Raw genomic sequence first — 22,086 nt, 5'->3', positions numbered from 1 at the left:
GGCTAAAGAACGTTCCTAGATTAGTACTGACCTTCGAACAAAAAAAGTACTATTTTGCATCTTTGCAAGCTTTTTATTAATGATTTTATTTATTTTTTATTTAAGAGTAGCAATCGCGTTTATTTGGAATTGGACATCAAATGTTGAAGAAACACTATTAACTGGTAGTAGATGTGCTCTGTAAACGCCAAGAGAGGAGCACGATTCAATCTCTGCAGAAAGTATAGTCAGTCACGATTTTCTAATCATAATGGCAAATAAGTCAGCATTGTTGCAAAAATGTATTAATGAAGCCCCTATGGGGAATATGATGTGTTGCAACCTTTTCGGGTGTCGAATACATAAAAATTACTTTAATAGATAATAAATACGCTTACGGTGAATAAGTCAAAAGATAGCTGCTATGGTGTTATAAGTAAAACACAACGATCTCAAAGTTCCAGAAGAGGGCAGTGTATACTCTCCACATGATATTCAAATAATCTGTTAACCTCCCTGATTCAAATTCACCTTCTACCGTTTGACAACGACCTTCGTTGAACAATGGGGACTGCTGATATTCTGTTCAGCTACATCTACTGATAAAAGCCCACAAGAATCTGCTTGTTTACTCAAATGCAAAAAAGTTGTTGTGACTTCAAAAATTGTCATAACTTGCTGTAAATCAGCTCCGTTCCCTTAAAGTATACACTTTAACGTTTTTAAACAAATGCCTTTTGGGAATTGGTCAAAATAAAAATTTAAATAGCAAAGCTGAATATGGGTGGAGTGTATTGTTAGCCTAATCCTACATTGTCCAACATGTAATCTTTCCCATTATTCCAGTGGTGTAAGAGGTTCAATTGTGATTTCAAGTTGACAGAATGTGGACCTGGTTATACTTTTTGAAAATGAGAATGAAAAGGCACTATGTGGAACTGAAAAGACATGCTGCTTAGGCTAATTGGGGGCAGGCATTTGCAGGGCATTGCTACAAAAGAGCATGCCTGCTCAGTCGACATACCGTGTATAAATAAAGGTTCATAAATAAATAAATTGGAGGAGCAAACATACACTTTGTTTGATGCGACTGCACTTATTGCTTCCTAATCAAATGAGATGTTTGTTCAAAGTCATATCAGGAGGAAAGTCTGTGTTTTTCTGTATGTGTGGGCATACTCGTATGTATTATATCTGAGGTAGAAAATTCATGCACGTGTACACGATGATTTAAAGTTAATAGCTTATTTGAAACATACAATATACTGAGATCAGTGACAGTTAGGACATTATAACGTTTCTACTGCCATCTAGTGGCAATTTAATATATTCGCTATACGTCTGTTGCTTCCATAGCGGCTTCACACACCAGTCTTAAATTGAAACTACTTACAATTTAATTTCACAAAGTTAGATTTAAAAAATAATAATTGTGCCTGTGCCAATTAGCTAGAGTTAATTAAATAATCTCAAACAGTTTAGTATCATCAGTTTAATTAAAAATTCTTTTTCTTGCTGAAGCCTGCTCTCACATTGGCTTATTTACCATTGCTGTACTATGCTATTAATGAGATGATTTTGGTTGTGATTATATAAGCACACGTATAGTATGTGCACGGTACAAAGTAAGCATGGATGGCATGCGCTTGGATTGGAATACCTACACTCTCTGGGAGATGAGCGGTTGAATATTTTGTTCTCTACCAGCATGAAGGGTTTGATTCTTGTTTTATATTGTTGTGCACATCCCTATGTAGGTTTGTATGTGTGTACGCTGGGTTCAGCATCACTCAGAAGAAGCAGTTCAGTAATGGCCGGAAACTCAGCATTCGCGTCACGTGTGCCGCTGGTCCTCCGCGTGGCTTGCTTTCTGAATGCGCTGGGCTGCAGACAGCGCCACCACTGAGCCCACAGAAACGCTCTCAGTCCATCAAACTTTCTGTGACCAGTAACAGGCATGAGTGAAACTCCTGTGAATAGGGCGCTTGGGCTGACTGTGCAGGGCAGCTATACTTTCTCATTTTGCAATAGTGTGTGTCTGTGTTTATGGGAGTGTGTGTGGGTGTGTTCATGTATGTACAGTGCCGTGAAAAAGTATTTTCCCCCTTCCTGACTTCCTCTGTGATTTCACATTTGTCACACTGCATGGTTTCTTAGCTTTAGACAAAATGTGATATAGAAATTATAAATGTAATTTATTTAATGAATGAAGTTATCAAACTTCCATATCACCCATGTGAAAAAGTAATTGCCCCCTTAAACTTAATAACTGGTTGGCTCACCTTAAGCAGCAATAACTGCAACCAAATGCTTCCTATTATTTGATATCAGTCTTTCACATTGCTGTGGGGGAATTTTAGCCCACTCTTCTTGGCAGAACTGCTTTAATTCAGACAAATTGGAAGGTTTTCAAGCATGAACTGCTCATTTCAGGTACTGCCAGAGAATCTTTATTTGGTTTAAGTCAGGATGTTTACCAGGCCACTCCAAAACTTTAATTTTATTTCTATCTGGCCATTCAGATGCGGAGTTGGTTTTCGGTTTTGGATCATTGTCTTGCTACATAACCCAATTATGCTTCAGCTTCAGCTCACAGACAGATGATGGGACATTCTCCTTAAGAATTTTCTGGTAGAGCAGTATTGATGATTCCTTCAATAATGGCAAGTCTTCCAAGTTTCAAGGCAGCAAAGCATCCCCACATCATCACACAACCACCCCCATGTTTGTGACTTCCTAAATGAGTTGTTGCCGCACCCTTGGAGGAATTTAGACCGCCTCCTCCTGGGAAGATTTACCACAGTTCAAAGTGTTCTCCATTTGGGAAAAAATGGCACTCTCTGTGGTTTGGTGGAGTCACAGCCTTAGAAATGACTTAACCCTTGAAATGACTGTAACCCTTTCCAGACTCATATTTCAACAACTTTTTTCATCTCTTCTGGAATTTCCTTTGATTGTGGCAGTGTGCTTATAAAACCTTCGTGGTGACTACACTCTGGTAAGAATCAATAAGAGTGAGGTTTAGATTCAACAGTGCAGGCTGCAATCAAGCCTGGCTATGTTCAATCAGCTGAATCTAATTATTAATTAAATTTGGTTAATTTTTTTTTTTTTTTTTTACATGGATGATATGGGTGTTTGATAACTTCTTCATTATGAAATAATTTTAAAAAATGTGTTTTATGTTTACTGTTTCCCTTTCACATAACAGTACATTTTGTCTAAAGTTCTGAAACCATTCAGTGTGATAAATATGCAATAATACAGGAAATCAGGAAAGGGGCAAATACTTTTTCACGGCACTGTATGTTTGTTTGTATTTGCTTAAGTATGATGCAAGCATTTGTAAATATGTCAACACAAGTTTGTTTATGTGTGTGAGTGTGTCTTTGTATGTGGGAGTGTATGCACTATGTGCACATTTGTTCGTGTGTGTATGTGAGTTCATGCATGTGTGCGTGAAACATTTTCATTCAGAGACAGGTGCACAGTCACATGATCTATTCGATTGTCTGTTTGGAGCTGTAAACATTCTGTGGGCCAAACCATGAAGCCAATGACTTCATTATGGAGCCTGTAAAGTTTCACATTTATTGACATTAGTAATCCCACCGAAAGACCCTCCTTATTAATTATATATCTCTTTTCATGTTCAAGAGCTATGTGGCTGTCTTGCTGCTGTCATTAATTTATGTTTAGCCCTTGACTGCAGTGATTGATTGCCTTTTTGAAATGGAGTCATTGCAGGAGTGCATTTGTGTGTGTTTCCTGAGCTGGGGGGGCTGTTCTGTCATGCTCCCTGTACCTGTAATTATGTGCATGCCAAAGCAGAGGACTTTGAGAAAGGGACACAGAGGCAAGGCCCAAGACAGTAAGTTTCACTCTGCCGCAGACTGTTCGACTGTCCAAAGCAGAGGACCCCACAGCCCCGTTTAATGAGATTGACAAGCTCGCTGGAGATGTGCTCTGGCCTCACCCTACCATTGCTCTCCCCTCTGATAAATGGATCCAGAGAGAAGAAAGCGCGTGTTTATCTTGTGGAGATAAAAGTGCCGCAGCCCCACAGCTGTAGAGCGAACGCTTGCTCTCCGACGGTCACGTTTCGGATGAGACCGGTTTAAAAGCTGAGAGATTAACGGACTCGGCAACAGAGAAGGCAAAAACGGAATTAATTTCAGCCTTGTCGACCCGCAGCCCCGTCCGCTTGATTCCTCAGATGTGCGGTAATTGCATCGCTGCTCGCAAGAAGAAAAAATTGGCAACAGAGGTACCTTGAGAATTAAAAACACACACAGGAGGAAAAAAGGAAGAAAATCTTGAATTTCCTTTTGAAAATCTACCCTGCGCCTCCTGAAGCGTGTTTCCTATCAGTGGGTGTGAAGAGCGGGGGAGCCCAGCGAGGTGGAGCCGCAGTCACTAGCAGGAGAAAGAAGATGGCCGCCCTCCTCACTGCGCCTACTCCCGCTGCACTCCGGGTTAAGCAGCGATAGATATCGATCTGCGGCTCGGTGTCACAGGGGTGAATAGGTATATACAACATAAAAATGTTGCCCAAGGACAGCTTTGCGATCAGTAAGGAGCAAAAAGAGAGGGATGATGTGTACGGCTCCACGCAATTATGAAGCAATATTATCTGACAAAGACTGCGATTCTTATTACTCCACATGCAGTATTGATTTTCTCGGTATTACTTTCCAGCCGTGATAAAGTCGGAAATACTGTCCTGCCTGCGCTGTAATTCAGTGCGTTGGCATCAAAGCGGTCTGTTGCTTTATTTTGTCCTGTTTTGTTATTTTGATGCAGCCCAGTCCTGTAATGTATTCCTGTGGTGTCTGCTGAGCTTCAGCAGGCCTCCGATCCTCAGCGTATGCTCCCGGTGTTCTTGATTAATTTTATTGATTCAGCTGGGCCGTCTTTGCATAATGTTTGACCACAGCTGGTGCCCTGCTGTAGGGTGGGGACCCGTTTAATCAGGCAGTCTAGTTTGCATATATTATCTCCATTTGTTTGGTTATTCCACTAGATTAAAAATCATGAACTGAGATGGTATTTGTAGTCACAGAGAGGTCTGGTCTACCCTGTGCTCCTGGTTCTATGGCACGCAACATGAAGCCCAGTTACGCTGGTTATGGCATTGCCTCTGGAAACCGATGAATCTGTTATTCCTCAATGTAGTCATATATATGCTGATAGGATACCTTTGGACTGACATTAGGAGAATCCGGGTTTCAAATCTGAGAGTTTACCTGTAAAGTATGTCAGACACCCTCCATCTCCACAGAGCCACTCCCACACCCCCCCCAAAAAAAAAAACAGTAATGATGCCTGGTTCCTGGCACTGACAGCGCAGTGTGAGTTTGCTCTGAGCTCTCTCTCCAAACAGGCTCCTCTCAGCAGCCCGGCTGAGAGATCCCCTGCTGGCTACAGAGCAGGGCTGTTTCATCTGTGCACTCTCTGTACTCTCCCTCTCAGTCTGCGGCGGCGGCTCTGTGCCACTCCCACATCAGTGAGAAATAACAACCTGACAGCGTCTGCAGGCGGGAAGATGCAGTCATTAGTGCTTCCATGAAGGCTTGCTCCTGCACTCTGGGGCCTCATGATTTATTCACACCCGAGTCAGAAAGCAGACAGAGATCTGGACAGGTCCCCTACATGACCACTACTACAGACACTGAACCGCCCCCCCCTACAGAAGAGCTCCTACAGGAGAGCTACTCCACATCAGGAAAGGAAATGTGTGTGTGTGTGTGCGCGCATGTGTTTGTGAGTGTTAGGGAGCACGCATGCAGGTGTGTGTGTCCATGCGCAAATGTTTGAGTGTGTATATTTACATGGTATGTCTGCATTCATACATACGTGTGAATGTGTAGTATTTTTTTTGCTGTGACATGTGTAGGCATGTTCTGAGAGCCAAATATGTTCCCTTTGATCGGTGTGGTGAATGTGTTGAGTAATGCAGCTCTCATCAGAGCCAGACAGACTCTGCTCTTTTCTGTATTCCCCCCACCCCTCGTCTGACACATTTCCCAGCATTCAGCAGCACCTCCCATGCACCCTACAGCCCTCTTCACCCCAACATCCTGCTTCTGCTTCCACCACTGCGCAGTGAGGAGCTCAGGAAACACAGGTACGACTGCACAGCCTTCGCTTAAACCCACCCCTGCCCCACAGTACCTTTCTCTTTTTCACCACAGCCTCGACTGTGCTTACCGCAGTCACTGCGTGGAGTCAGGTACGGGCACTGAGTGGTGTCCTAGGAAAACAGTGTCATAAAAAGCGTATTAAAAAATCTCTTTTCATTTCTGCATTGTGAATGTTCTATGGGTAAAACCAGGTTGGCGTTACCTCAAGGAGCAGGCTATGCACACAAACCGTTGTATTTTTTCAAGTGACCACTAGTAATATCCATATCCATATCATCATCTTCCTACACACTACCTCTGAGCCTTCATTAGACTGGTTCTTGAGGGCCTTCCATTCGGAATTCTGCAACATTACCTTAGTCTGTGTGTTCCAGCTGCGGCTATGTTCAACGCAGTGCGCTCTGGGAATCTTGCCCTAAAAACGAAAATCAGTCTCAGACTCCTCTCAGATTGTTGTAATAGAAGAGGAAGCCTTTGATGCTGGTCCGAAAAAAGATGGAAACATAAAAGGATTGCCTAATAGTTTAACTAATACTAGATTAGAGGGATATCAAAGTGTCTGTGAAGCCTGGTGAAAACGATTAAGTGCAAAGCCGAGGAGGAAATGAAGAGCTTAACCCAAATTTATCGTCGAAGAAAAGTTGGAAAAACTGAAGCAATAAATGGAAAAAAACGAAGTGTCACACTGTCAATGGGGCTTCATTAAAATTCATAGATATGGACACTGCTTCCCATGATTAAGTATCTGCAGAGAACTTCGGTCAAAGGTCAGCTCCCTGGTTGGGTGGCCGTCCATGAAATATGACAAAGAATTTCTGCCCTGGCCGAGGTGAGCAGAGGAGGCAAGGGTCTGCATGAGGGCAGGAGCCGTTCCTCAACACCACCGCAGGTGAAGGGGAAGTTTTATGGCCTGCCGTTTTATGGTTGGGAAAATCGTAATAGGCTTCTTACTTTATTATTGGATTTCACACATCCTGGAAACTGGGACAGAAGATAAGCTTGTTTGGGATCCTCTGCTTATTTTTAATCTCCAGTAGAAATGCAGACATTAAACATAGACCAGCTCATCTTTCTTTTTGGTCCTTGAAGATTCGATATGAGCAGGGATGTGTTGTCACAGCGCACTGTCATTTAGGTGGATCTCCATGTAATGCTTGTCTGTGGCACGTTGTCAGTGCTATGTAGCCTAGCCTTCGCTTTGGTCTCCTGCCAAACTTGACTTGGAGGGGAAACACATTTATTTCCAAGTTGTAATATCACTTCTCCTCCATGCTGTTAGGGCTGTGTTTTAATGATCAAGTGCAGCGAAATGAAAATTTGATTGAATGTATTTTATTTTTATATTCAATCAGGGACAATCTAGCATCAGCATCCAGTGCTCTGTTGTCTCTTGTCTTCATGACCCCCTCCACCCCCATTCCCCCTTCAGGTTTTAGTACTCTGTTATGTACTATCTTCGAGGATCCCCATGTTACCTCTGTGAGATACAGCAGCCAACCCCTATGTTACCTCTATAAATTACAGAAAGCCCCCCCCCCACCTCTATAAATTACAGAAAGCCCCCCCTCCCATGTTACCTCTGTGAATTACAGCAGTCCCCCCCCCATGTTACCTCCCTCTGTGAATTACAGCAAGCCCCCCCCATGTTACGTCTGTGAATTACAGCTGTTCCCCCCCCCCCCCGTTACCTCTGAATTTCAGCAAGCTCCCCCCCCCCCATGTTACCTCTGAATTACAGCAAGCCCCCCCCCCCATGTTACCTCTGAATTACAGCAAGCTCCCCCCTCTATGTTACCTCTGAATTACAGCAAGCCCCCCCCCTCATGTTACCTCTGAATTACAGCAAGCTCCCCACATCAGCTCTGTCCGTTACAGGCATTATATTGTGCGCACAGTTCCTGTCCCTTCTTCAGTGATCCCAGTGTTAATTACCCAGCGTGGCATGAAAGAATAGCTCAGGGCACTGTTCTGGAGATCTAATGAAACCTGGGATTGTAGCACCGCTGATCTCCCAGGGGAGCAAATCTCAAAGGCATTCAAATCTTTAGAGGGGAAATTAGAGTCTATAAAGGGAGTAATTGTCATACCTGGCTGCAGTTCACAAACACCTCTAACTTTGCAGCTAGTGTGTGTGTGCGTGTGTGTGTGTGTGTGTGTGTGTGCGCGCCAAAACATTGACAACATTTGAGAAAAATAGCTTCCATGCGTGTGGGCCATTCTTGACTTGCTTAGCTTCAGGTGGAAAAAAATGGAATTGCTGATCACAGCTTATTCTTTATAATAATGGCCCATGGAGCAGACCTGGTAAACAGCACAGCACCATCAGTGAACTGAATGGGAACAGGGAGGTCCTTAATGGGCAGGCCTGCCATTGCGTGCTGTGCGAGAGGCATTAGTCTTCTGCAGTCGCTCTCCCCTGTACGTATATCAGTACTGTACATCCCCCTCCCCCTCAGGAAGTCCCCTCAGTGCTGTGTGAGAGTCATTAATAGCTGTGTCCGGGGGGTGTTTAATGAGCATGGCCCAAATCCCTCCTTACGTTCCAGGCTTCCCATCGATTTTCCAAGAGGGAGACTATCAATGACGAACGCTCTCCACCTCTTTCTTTTCACTCACTCTACTTCTCTCCCCTGCTGTGTCTTGCCACCTCATCTGCTTTATGGATTTAATTTTCGCTTGTGTAATCTCAGGCCTGGCCCAGCAGTCGGCTTTCACGGGGAAAGAGTCTGCTTCAGTTTGGTTGGTTCCGTTTATTTTTCTTCAGCAGCCAGGAGTAGAGGCCATACCGGGGCGGGTTTTATAGGCCGTGGACACAGGCTCTCATAAACAAATATATCAAGCCAGATGTCTATATTAGTTTTACTGTTAGTGGGAAAATAGGAGTTATATGTTCAACTTGGGACAGCTCGTAAAGCCAGAGCTGTTCCTATTTTTTATTTTTTTTTAGCGTGAACTAATTTGACATAAAAATCACCCCACTCCCACAGCTGCCGTCCCCCAGCAAGGCAGTCTGTCATCGGGTCATAACCCCTGTACGTTTGAATGCCAAGCAGAGAGGCAATGAGTGTTTTAGAAAAACAAAGCTCTACAGCTCCTGAGTGGCTTTCCCTGTAAACACATTCACTCTAAATGCGCACTGAACACTAACACTATCTGTCGTTCCAGATTATACTGTGCCACAACTTTGGCTGGGACTCTGCTGTGCCATGGCACAATGGGCTTTGCATTATGAGGGTGGGGAGGCTCAAGGCAGTTTGGGTTACTGCTCCATAAACGCCATCTGGTTACTCACCAGGCACCTACGGGTGCTCCTCTCCTCCAGTAGGCACCAACTCTCCTGTAGTATGCTGTGTAACTTGTGGTGTGGCTATCAGTCACTAGCTATGCACTGCAAGCACTCAGCTATCCTACTCACTCTGCACAACCATTTGGAAAGTCCTAATTAGACAGAAATGTGTACATTACGACCACCTTGAAAACAATTGCAGAGAGCAGATGGAGAGAACAGAGATGGAGAGAAACGGAGCGCCTTGCCCTGGCAGCAGATTGCCTACTCTGTTGCACCCCCTTGGTAGGCATAGTCTCATTTCCTTCCCTGCTCATCTAATTAACCTTCCTGAGCTCGCATTTTATCAAGCCACTTTGCGTTTCCTAACACAAGAGCGCATGTGCACAGTGTCTGAGCATTTTCCAAGCTCTTGCCTTCATTTAAGTTGCTGATCATGTGACTAGCATGCGCCCATGGCTGAGCGCATAAGTGCTGATTGGGTCAGCTCGCTGCAGTACGGACACTGACAAACACAGTTCTCCCCCCGGACACGCTGGCAGCAAGTGTCTGCTGCTGTTACTGACAGCCCCTCTCTGTAGCAGAAATCAAATAAAACAATGCTTTGATATACAAATTTGCACCTTGTCGGTGCATATTACTGGACTGCATCTGAGGATGCTTTCTGTGTGTTACCGCTGGTAACGGGGGTGGGGGTTAGGAATCATAACTAACTGCGGCCCGCCCCCTTGAGGCCTGGTCTGACGTGCCTCTGATTGGCCTGTAATGGGATCTGTAGGAGCTGAGATTGGCAGGGTCGGCAGCAGGTTAGCTGGATGCTGCTGATTGCCTCAGCCTTCTCGCACAGACACATTCAGACTGCGCTGACATCACTCCAGCTTCTGTAAGCGGGTGAATAGTGTGGAATGAAAGTATGCATCATTATCATCATGTTAGCCTTCACATTTAGGGCCTGCATTGATTTTCCTGATTGCCAGTGTCTGCGGCAGGTTCGGTGCCAGGGGGGAACTGCTCGCCGCATCATCTGATCAGTCACCGAATTCTTCGCCACAGCCCTTCTGCTGCAATTAGCTGCGGAGCTGCAAATCTGTTCTCCCCCATCAGCGGAGCGAGCAGGCCGCCTGCGAGAGATTAGTTCTCTGATCCTCTCCAACCCAAGGACCATCTCTGGCTGTCCACAGCTCTATTTCACATTCAGCCCGACAGTTCTTTGCTAATTCTCCTCTATTACTGGAGGGGAGAGGCAAGCGATTTTCTTTGCGAGAGATGCTGGCTGAATTGCCTGCTGTGGATTCATCACACAGCTTTAAGGTTTATCAGAGCCAGTGGCATAATTGGGTAGCTGCTGTTTATTTGTTCATTCCCAGATATCCGAGTGAGACCTGCTTCCTCTGGAAACGAGCGTCTGCATCCGTGACTGTGTCTTGCTATTAGTCAGAGACGAAGATGTTGTCTGCTCTAGGGAGACAGTGCTTGCCTTCAGATTGTGTGTGTGTGTGGCGGGGGGTTGTGCATGTGCTTGTTGTGTGTGTTCTCTCTGTGTGTGTGCATGTGTGTGTGTGTGTTCGTTTGTGCGTGTGTGTGTGTGTTTGTGTGTGTGGCGGGGGGTTGTGCATGAGCATGTTGTGTGTGTTCTGTGTGTGTGTGTGTGTGTGTGTGTTTGTGTGTGTGTGTGTGTGTGTGTGTTTGTGTGTGTGTGTTTGTGCGTGTGTGTGTGTGTGTGTGTGTGTGTGTGTGTGTGCGTGTGTGTGTATATGTGTGCACATGGTGGTGGGGGTGTGCTGTATTGCTGTGTTTCGTGCTGTGAATCTTAAAAGGGCACGTAGGGAGAAAGCTTAGGCTGCTCCTTCTCTTATTGATGGAGGCTGAAAGGACTGGGGAGCAGGTCTCCCAGGCTGGGGAAGGGCTGGTGAATAATTGAAGTCCTCCCACTGGATCGATACGGCAGTGACGTCACTCCCCCGCCCAGCCCCCGGCTCCCAGCCCCCCCCCCCCCCCCCCCGGCCCCCACCCGTACCGCCCCCCTCAGTCATTAGATAGCGGTCTCACGGCGGTTGTTGTGGTGGTTGGCGGATGCGACGGCTGAATCCGTGAATGTTTTATTGCTCCGAGGTGGCACAGCTCCACTGGACTCTGGCCCCTGATTGGCTTGTTGGTCGTGCACCGCCTCGCAGATGAGATGACAATCGCGCTGTAAGCCGGGATGCGCTGAGAGACACATTTATTTCTGTCTGAAAATGCGAGGGACCTGTGCTATAACCCAAAAACAGCGAGTGGCCCAGTGTAATAACTGGCAAGTTATTAAGAATCTGCCATAAAAGGCACCAAGGAAAACAGAGTTGTGAATGGGTGACACAATGGTTTAATTAAGAATATATAAATTTATACTGGCGTAAACGACAACTGCAGCACAAAAAAAAAAAAAATGAATGAGAAACATTCCACTCCAAATTGCAGAAGGGTGATTTTGACCATTGGCAGAGGAAAATACAAGGGAGAAAAAAACAGCTAACTAGTCTGTGCTGAGGAATTACATTCCTAAATAACTCACCCGAAAAATAGAAATAGCCAAAAGGGCAAAACAAAGCCTTCCACAAATTGCTGTTCTACACTGTTCCCGACTGACCAACAAAACAAGACAATAAATTTCACAAAGGTCACAGTGAACCAGAATAATGTTGTTTGTTCTGCTGCTGCTGCTTCTGTTGTCGACGCAGAATGCAGATTCCAAATTGAGCCTGAGCCGCTAGATTGGCTTTCGTCGTTGGTTATTTGCATCAGATAACCAACCAAACCCCCCCTCTCAGGATCCTCTTTAATCTGGACTTATAGCCAGGAAAACATAAAGGAAAACAACCACATTAGTGGCACTGATACACTAGTGGTGCAAAGGGACATGACTACCCCCACCCACCCACAGATCATGACTAAACTGTACTAAAAGGATCAAGTAATTTTTGCAGATTAGACATTGAAAGTTGCATGTCAATAAAACAACGCAGCAATCATGTGTACAATATATACCCAATGACTCATATACAATACAAAAATTGATATAGGCCTGTCAGTCATCTTAATGGTATTGGGATGCTACGGCAGCAGTACTCTGGGAGGCATGCATGGTGTCACTAACAGTCCTCCTGCGATCCGTCGGCTCCACGTGCAACTCCTGCAGTACCTACACTGGAGAAGGGCATCAGCGATAACGCCATCCTTACCACGTACGTGTCTTATATCCAAATTAAAAGCTCGCAAAAAGAGACTCCACTGCATTAGTTGATTTGAGTTTTTCATTTGCTGGAGAAAGACAGGAGGATTGTGGTCAGTTTGGACAATAAAAGCACTGGAGCCAGCACTGACATACTGTACATTTAAAAATGTTGGAGCACCTCTCTTTCTATAGTAGAGTGTTGCTTGGTGTTTATTAAGCTTCCTAGAAAAGTACCAGACGGGATGTTTAACACCCTCAGGATCATCCTGTAACATAACCACACCAGCTCCAGGGTCACTAGTGTTCACCGCAAACCTGAACAGTCATGAAAAATCAGGAGCAGAAAGAACAGGGCCACTAATTTTAAAAAGTCTTTAATAAAGTGAACGTGCTTTGACATGGTCAAAAGCTCACCGGCAGGCCTCAGGCTAGAGGAAGAATGTTTTCAAGCCGAGGAAATAAGCTAGAGGAGAAGCAACTGTTGAGAATTTATTTTTTCTTTTCGGCAATAATCGACCATCCCGAGGAAACGTCGATACTTGCGTAAATTAGTTAGAGGAGGCAAATTGCAAATAGCCTCAACTTTTGCAGTTATAGGTCGAACCTGACCTCTCCCAACTACTTTACCTAAATAGAGGGACAAACGTGTCAGATAAACATGACAGACAGCCACGCTGTAATCCTCCAGTCCTCCAGCACCGGCCCTGCACTGACAAAGCTGCCCACTCAACATTCCTCTCCATTTACTCTGCATTTCAGTGCATATGTGTCCATTTCATTAGGCTAGTTTACATTTTTATACTCACTTAATCGGTAGGAAATGAATGCTTTGTGTGCCGAAGCACAGTGACCATGAGAACTGGAGTGTATTCTATGGAGCTATAAAGCCACATTAGCAAATTCAGAGGAAACATAGTTGATTTACACATAGGATAGTGGACTGCTGTATGGGTAGGGTGAAACTAATACCACTGCCACCCATGTTACCAGTGTGTAAGCACATTCTAGCTCCTACAGGTTATCAGTTTTTACCTGTGAGAGATGCGGCTCTCCTGTGGGCAGTGCTAGCTCTCCTCTGGTCAGTGCTAGCTCTCCTCTGAGCAGTGCTAGCTCTCCTCTGGGCAGTGCTAGCTCTCCTCTGAGCAGTGCTAGCTCTCCTCTGGTCTGCTGAGAGGACTGTACTGTGGGGCTTTGGATAAGTGCAATGGAGGGATACATATGCTGTGTCTGTGGTGCAAATGAAATTGCATTCACTTGAGAGAACAGTAAGCCTTGCGATTCCATAATGGCCGGAAAGGGAGAGCAAATATGGAGAGAACAAAGTAAAAATATTGCAATTCATAGTTAATTTGCTCTTGAAATGAAAGGTTATGAACTTGCATTGGCAATTGACCACCAACTCCAATTGACTAGTTGTCTGGCAATATCAGATGCTGATTAAAAATAAAAAAAACTCAATGCACTTGTGAAAGAATCAATAGATATAGGACTCAATGGACATAAAACCAGTTTAAGAAGCTCAGTTGGAATTTACATGATGTACCTTCTGACTCTTAAGCAATGGAGAATAAGGTGTTTATATTTATGTAGGATTGACTGGTTGGGTTTTGTTTCCACATTTAAAAAGCTTCATTGAGCATGCATACATGCAGTATTCATGATTATATGTGCTTGCACACCTGTAATTTTGCATTTCAGTTATTTATTTGCAGCAACTTCATATAATACCAATGACAGTAAGACATTGCATCAGTCTGCATCTATGGGTTTAATACTTGTAGTTGAAGATTCAAATGACAAATTGAAATGAGAGCATAACACACATCTGCCTCTTGTGTAATGCCACGCACAATCTGGTGCCTGAATCTCACTGATAACGTACTTTCAGCTTCAGCAAACATTAATATCATTTCTCGTTTCTTTGGTGACAGTTTGATAACTCCCTCTTTCAGCAGGTCAAAAGACCCTGGGATTTCATAATTAGTGTCGTCCAGTGTCATACTCTGCTGAGAACATTGGAAATCTCCTTGTGTGTAACGTAACTAGGATCTGCTGAACACAGGGGCAGACGAAGGAACATAGAGCAGACAGGCTCATTTGAGATGGATGAGAGACCAGCAGAATGAGAGAGCTGTAAAACAGTAAGAGAAAACTAAAGTTTGCACACAAACAAATCATATGGAACTGGTTGAGAGTGAGGATGTTAAGTTTGAAGTTTGTGCACTTCTGTGTGTGTGTGTGTGTGTGTGTGATCTTGCATTTAGAGAGATGTAATTAGATGACATTAGATTAGGCTTCTCCTCCGGGTTGTGGTAGCCAATTCATTACGAAAAGGCAAACTAGACAAACAACTTTAACTAGAATTCAAATAAGATGGAATGCTCTCTAAAAGCCAGTCTCTATTAATCTTCTTGATCATTGTGCCCCAACTGAAGATGGGAGATTCTTAAACAAATTCGATTCTGGGACGAGTACTTGATGATGCCATTTTTTTTATAGACACATTGAAGTTAGAATGTTAAAGTATGACATCTGTAGACAAGCATACTGAACCATAATCAATACATAGTCTTTCTAATTCAAGGTCAGCAGTCTGACATTGGGCCATGGGTGACTGATTTTTAGCAGCTCAATTACTGAAGAAAGAATCGCTATTAATTGTATAATTTCTAATTGAAGTGATCAATGGAACTAAGCAATGCATAACACCATTCATCATTCCCAAGGACTCTTTAACTTGATTTTAGTCATGTCTAATGTATAAAGCACCAGGTACCTTTCTCAGAAAAGCTATTTAAAGTACACATGTTGATCACCTCATGCACATTTTTCTTACAGAGTAGTGGTTCCATTTAAAATGTTGCTCAATAAATTAAGTGGTTATTTCTTTTCATATGGGTCTAAACATACTGGCTGCTTTGTGTGTGCGTGTGTGTGTGTGTGGGGTGGGGGGGTGTGGGACGGCAGGGGGTCAGGGGGTGTGTGTGTGGGCAGGGTGTGTGTGGGATGTGCAGGGGGCAGGGAGTGTGTGAGATGTGCAGGGTGTGTGTGAGCAGGGTGTGTGTGGGATGTGCAGGGGGCAGGGTGTGTGTGGGATGTGCAGGGTGTGTGTGGGGAGGGTGTGTGTGCGATGTAAAGGGGGCATGGTGTGTGAGAGCAGGGTGTGTGTGGGATGTACAGGGGGCAGGGTGTGTGTGAGCAGGGGTGAGGCAGGGTGTGGTGGGATGTGCAGGGGGCAGGTGTGTGGAGCAGTGTGTGTGGGATGCAGGGCAGGGAGGGGTGGATGGCAGGGGCAGGGTGTGTGGGAGTGTGTGGGATGTGCAGGGAGTGCACCGTGGTCATCCTGGCTGAGGGAGCCGCTGAGGGGGTCAGCAGGGTGTGTCTTAAATCACCGCTGGCCCTTGAGGAAATTGCTCCCCAGTGCCATCATTATGCAGTTTTAAATGCCCCGTCTAGGCAAAGCAATTATAGCCGGGGTATCGCGCTAACGGACAGGCGGTTAACTAATGCCGCAAAGGGGCGTAATTGCATTGCCGAGACGAGCCGAACGGCCGTCTCTGGCGGTATTTCTTATCACCGGATTGATTTTTTGCTGCCCTGTGTCGGGCGACCCACGCAAAGACAGATCCTGTTTTGTTTGGCTCAGGGATGCAGTGCACGCAAGATTTGTTCCAACAACTTAATGAGTAAAACCCTTGCGCCCCACTGTTTGTGCCGTCTTATTTTGCCTGGTAATAACTCATGTGACTAAGTATGGCGACCTACTGAAGGCAGAACCAAACATTTCTGTTATGATAATGTGATAAGGTTAATAGAGCCTATTTATTTCCTGGCCAATCATGGAGAAGGAGAACTTGTTGAAGCACCACAGTATATATCCAATACAGTATAAATCTGAGTGTAAAAGAGGTTCAATTTCAGTGCGTGCAGTATAGTTTTGGAAGATGTTATTTAGCGTATAGGGCAGTGGCTGCTGTAGAAGGTGTTTTTTTTGCGGTGAGTGGTGTAATGTTGTAGATGGGGGGGGGGTGCAGCTGGTTACTGTAGAAGCAATGGAGGGGCTGGGGATACTGTAGGATTGAGAATGCTTTCTAAAGATGACAGCAGTAGAGATTAACAACAGGGTGAAATGGCAGAGCAATGGAGACTGACAGTGGAATTAAAGCCCAGCAGGAGGACTGTAGCTGCTACATGATGAGTGGTATTCCTGAAATGGTGCTCATTGCCGTAAGAGCCCAGTGTGTTTACATATTTCTCTCAGTTCTGCAGCTGCAGCTTTGGTCAAGTCTGCTATCTTGGTGTTTCCCTGCCTTTCTCAGGGACTGAGCAACATGGGAAGCCTGCCTCCTCATTTGTCAATCAATCTGCCTCGGTTAATCAGCCTTCATTCTGGATGGTGCAAAAACATTAGCATTATGACCGATTTCATTCAGTATCTGCTGTCTGCATCTAATTGATAGCGTACTTTTGGCTTCAGCCGATATATCATTTCCTGCTTCCTAGATCTACAGTTTTGATATCTCTTGCTTTCAGCAGACCTAAACTCCACGGGCTTTCATAATTATCGTCCTCATTTATGAAGCGTGGTACTGTGCAAATGATCTTTGAAGCATTGGAAATTATCTTCTCTGTAACCTAATTACCCGCCACCTAGCATTTAGCAAACGTATAAACATTTACAGTCAGATTGTCACACAGCGGGTCATGGCGGGAGTTTTCTCTGGGGGAATCAAATATCATCGCAGAAAATGAATGTGAGTGTTCTCCAAGCCTGTGTAGTGTAAGCAGCTGGAAGCAGAGATGGTCCTTATTGGCCCATCAAGGGGAGGGGTTGGGTTTTATTGAAACAGATGACCCGGGCGCGCTCCCCATGCATCATTCTCAAACTACGACTCCCCGTCGGTGCCAAAACTCAATGAGAACTCAGGGCCGAGAGCCAGCGCACTTACAATAACAGCAATTAGACAATGCGAGGCCATGTCTACGTGGAGGATCCTGGAGCAATCCGTCAAAATGGCTCCCGCGCGTTGCTCCAGTAATGAAGCACATTTTTCAGCAGAGGGCTGCACTGAGCGTCGCCGCACCCCTCCGAAACGGCTCAGCTCACGTCCGCTGGGAGCTGAGAGGGACTCCGTGTCCGCCCTCTTCATTGTCTGACTCCCCAGTGGCAGGTTTGCACTGATGTCTTACACCCCTCTAGAACTCCTGGAGAGCTGGTATGAGCTCAGGGGATCTGTCAAGCAGAGGTGTTTAACCAGTCCGGTCGCAATGTCACCGTTGCACCAGTAAGCTCCCAGTGATTGCTGTCGTAGTGTTAGCGTTACACCAGTAAGCTCCCAGTGATTGCTGTCGTAGTGTTAGCGTTACACTTGTGAGGTCTCTTTCAGTCCAGTTGCCATGACACCATGTCAGCGCCGCAGTACACCTGCAAATATTCAGCTCAGCCAGTCACAATGTCACTTCTACACCTGTGAACACTGAGTCAGTCCAGTCAGCGGTAGTGCTACACATAACAGAGCCTTTCCTTAGCTTTGTGCTGGTTTTTATCTTTGTTTTTATGTATTGTCTATAAACCTTTGCTTTTTAATCAAGCCATTTTCCCTTTTTAATTCAGGCCTTCTTCCTTTGTGTGGCTTTTAATGTTCTCTGCTGTTGGTTCATTTTTTATGCTTCTGTTTTTTTACTCTGTAGCACTTTGAGATTTATTTCTAATGAAAAGTGCATTACAAATTAAATGTATTATTATTATTATTATTACACATGTACATTTTCAGTCTGTCCTGTCATAGAAACACTGATGTAACTATAAGGCCCCAGTAAGCACAGACATTGCACCGGCGTTACACCTGCTAGCTCCAGTCATTTGAGCTGCGCTATCGCTTCTTTACAGGCAGTCCAGTCACAATGTCCCTGCTCCAGCCGCAGGCCTTCATCCAGTCTAGACACGCTGTCATGCTTACACCTACGGGTTTTCCATCTAGTCATGGTGTCACTATTGTTAGTCGGACGCCCCCCCCCCCCCCCTCCTCCCCGTCAGTTCAGTCACAGTGTCATTGTTATAACCCAAAACCTTGAATTCAAGCAAGCTTGGACTGTCTTATTATTGGATATACTAGATACGGTATCAGCCAAGCATCAGATGGAGAGTCCACTGTCCTAGTGCACTGTCAGTTGCCATCTGCCTTAACCAACTCTTACGATTTAGCTAAAGATCTGGAATTCATATCTTGTTGCTCAGTAATGTGACTTAAATCTTAAATTTTCATCAGTACTGTAGGCCATTTTCATTCAGAAAGCTGATTAGGAAAAAGTGTTTGAAATGCTCTGAGCTGTATAATTTTAGATGTGTTTTGTTTGATATCTCTGCCAGACGTTCAGCATAATCTGGGTTGATATGTTGTTTTGTATTAAATGAGGGAGAAGTTATTAATTGTGGCTGAAATGGAAATGGTTTCACACCAGCAATGTTAATGAGCTTTTCACTAATGATCAAATGCAGAGAGAAGACAGCCATTTAATCTAGTCTTACTGCTTTTCCAATCATGAATTAATCAGCACTCTACTTTGTCTCATGTTAATTATACTGTATATTTTCATCCAATAACTGAGCATTTGCCAAATAGTCATTTCACAGGGGGAAAAAAGGGCAAATAAGCTTGAGTTTATGTACAAGTGGTGAGGCATGCCCTCTATAACTGTTCATTTTTACAGTTTAGGTCATCATTCAGACTGGCCCAGCTTTAGAATGGCTCCTTGTCCAAAACAGAGGGACCCACTTCATTGCCTATGTTGACGAGAGGTCCAGGTTTATGGTGCTAGGCTTGTGAATAATTATTTTTTTAAATTTTTATCAACGGACACATTGCCTGCATCACTGTCGGTAAGCGCACACCTGTTCCATCGTTTGTGTGTCTCCTGCATTAATAATGTGCGGTTTTGCTGCTGTTCATCTTTCCCTGCGACGCTGCAGTTCTCTAGCCAGCAGTAATTCAGCCGGTTCGTTTTGTAAGCGTGTTTCCCATCGCCGAGTGTTACCGAGAGGGTTCACACCGCACAGCACATTCACAGCTCTTAGTCCATCACCCAGGGGTAATGGACCTTAAATTGACTGGATATAATAATCTGCGATTCGCCGTTCCCATCTAAATCAATCCTAACAGAGATCTCAGAGAGAAACGGGCCCGAGACAGGCGCCCAGTGAGATGGATGATTGTGATTCCGTTCGGTCTGAAGTATTGCTTCATGAATGGTTTTCGCTAAATGTGGAAGATTATTTTTTAATTACACTCCTTAGCAGGCTTCTCAGCCGTGGCCTGGTTAATTGCTTATTTATATTATCCCAATATCACTTGCATTGTTATCAATCTCGAGTCTGAGACTTTCATCAGACATACAAAATGAGCCATGGATGCCTAGGAGTGTGTTTGCTTTGTTATTTGCTGGAACTACGGTTAATTACTGAGATCTGAAATCTCACCTCAGCACCTGGCTCATGTTGTTGCTCTTTCATTACTCATTACATCAAGGTTAGGATAAATGCCACTCTATCACCACTACTGTAACACAGTATTTAAATGTATAACTGCCAGCTGTCAAACATTAGCAGCTGTAAGATAATGTGGCATGCATACTCAAGAACAATCAATAATGCTCCATGTATTTCTCTCAGTTAATGAATTGATTTACTGTGAATATATTTTTTCACCTGGATCCAAAGGAATTGAGTCTGATATCTTTTTGGTGATGCTTGCCTAGTAAGGTCTGATTCTGAAGGCTTTAAATTTTGTACATTTTATTTGAGTTCACACGTTTTTCTTGAAATCACAAGTTGTGCATTGCGATGCCTCCCACATACGGGGAATTGCAACTGAACTGAACCAGAACTGAGGTGCACACTTCTCCTTTGATGCCCTCACCTGTAAGCCAGTGTCTGTTTCACTCGCTACGGAAACACAGAATTACAGGAGAGAGTTAGTGCTAATTGAAAGACAGGTGTGCTTGTCTTGCTGTCTTGTTTTGTAAGCATTGGGCAGCTGGCACTGTTGGGAGGTTCAGCAGTATCTGGACCCTGACCTGCAAAAACATACTCTGTCTTTGGCAAAAAAAAAACAAACAATTGTGTGTTGACACTCAGTGTCCACTGGACTTAATAAGCTAATGATATGGCCCAGGGTGGACCCCACACTAAAGAGCCCAGCTTCTGCTCCTGGAGAGTTCCTCTTATGGACACTCAGAATCAAGAAAAGCCATTACAATTAAGTATCCTGTTCAAATGGATACTCAAATTATAGCTCAAGGGCTCCTATTTTGCTGCTGCTCTTGTCCTGAGTACATATTTTATTTAAATGTAATTAAGAATAATCCGGAAATAGCCAGGTTCACATTTAGGGAGCTGTTCTGCTTGGGGTGTTGGGCTGTAATAATGAGCAGAAGTGCCCACATTATGCTGATAGGGTGGATCCTCCCCCATCCTGGCGGGAGGGTGGGGTAGGGGAGCGGGGCCAGGTGGAGGGGAGCGGCAGGAGGGTGGCGGCCAGCGAGAAAGGTCTTGGCCCCGAGCAGGACTGGGGGGCCCGACGCCTGTCCAGCGCGCCTCAGGTGTCCGGGGTCACGGGTGCGGGGAGGAGGGGAAGGTGGGACGAGGGTGCGCGAGGGCAGATGGAGAGGGCGTGCCCCGAACCTGCGGGGACAGCTGCTCGCCCCTCTCCCCCTCCTGCCCACGCACCTGCTACACATCACCTTCCGCACCCCGCGCACGCACACGGGACACGTGTTCCGGTCAGTTCCTGCATTCCAGCTGGAGCCTCGTCTCCAGGACGATCCGCCCCTCGCTAATCCCTGCAGTGTACAGGGGCTGTTTGGGGTGGGCTAGGAGTCACCAGCATGCAGTACTAATGGAGATGTGCTCTGCGGTCAGTGTTTCTGCATGTTATCCACGCTCTCAGAGAGGTGACCAACGTTGTACGGATAATGCTGCTTCCCTGAGCTGCAATAGCAAGGTCATGGTTTAGCAGTAATTCAGGACCGGGCTAGCGCTCTGGGATCAGTTATCCAGCCTCTGGGGATTTTCCGTCCCAGTAAATTGAATTTAAGGCCACCAAGACGGACCATTTTTTGCTAAACTCTTGATTCTGAACATGGCACTTCATTGGCGATCCATGGACATGCAATTAAATGGCTCTTTGGGTGTTTTGTGCGTGTGTGAGTCAATGAATCACCATCCCTTCATACCCAGTTAGCTCTCAGAAAGATCATGAAGCTGAATTTCATTCTTTAAGAGCTCTGCTCCCAGCACAGGTCCGGGGGGTTGTGTTTCTTTCACCTCTGCTGATTTCATTAAGCACCATGAAGGTGAGGGGATCGCTGATGTATGCCTCTTTCCTTTGTTACACTGTGCGCAGGTGTGGGGGCCGTGCGAGAGAGAGAGAGAGAGAGAGAGAGTGATGAATATCTGTCGTGTGGGTTAA

At 45.1% G+C, this 22,086-nt stretch overlaps 1 long non-coding RNA gene across 1 annotated transcript in view; it reads left to right on the top strand.

Annotated features, from left to right (window-relative positions):
* Window positions 1-22,086, top strand: part of LOC135242320 (uncharacterized) — a 54,965-nt gene that overhangs the window by 681 nt on the left and 32,198 nt on the right. The window contains exon 2 of the long non-coding RNA XR_010326306.1: window positions 6,010-6,106. This is a non-coding gene — a long non-coding RNA (uncharacterized LOC135242320). The remainder of the gene's footprint in view (window positions 1-6,009; window positions 6,107-22,086) is intronic.

Source organism: Anguilla rostrata, chromosome 16 (assembly GCF_018555375.3).
Source record: "Anguilla rostrata isolate EN2019 chromosome 16, ASM1855537v3, whole genome shotgun sequence".
In the NCBI taxonomy this organism is placed as follows: Eukaryota; Metazoa; Chordata; class Actinopteri; order Anguilliformes; family Anguillidae; genus Anguilla; species Anguilla rostrata.
This window is presented reverse-complemented; position numbering and strand designations above follow the sequence as displayed.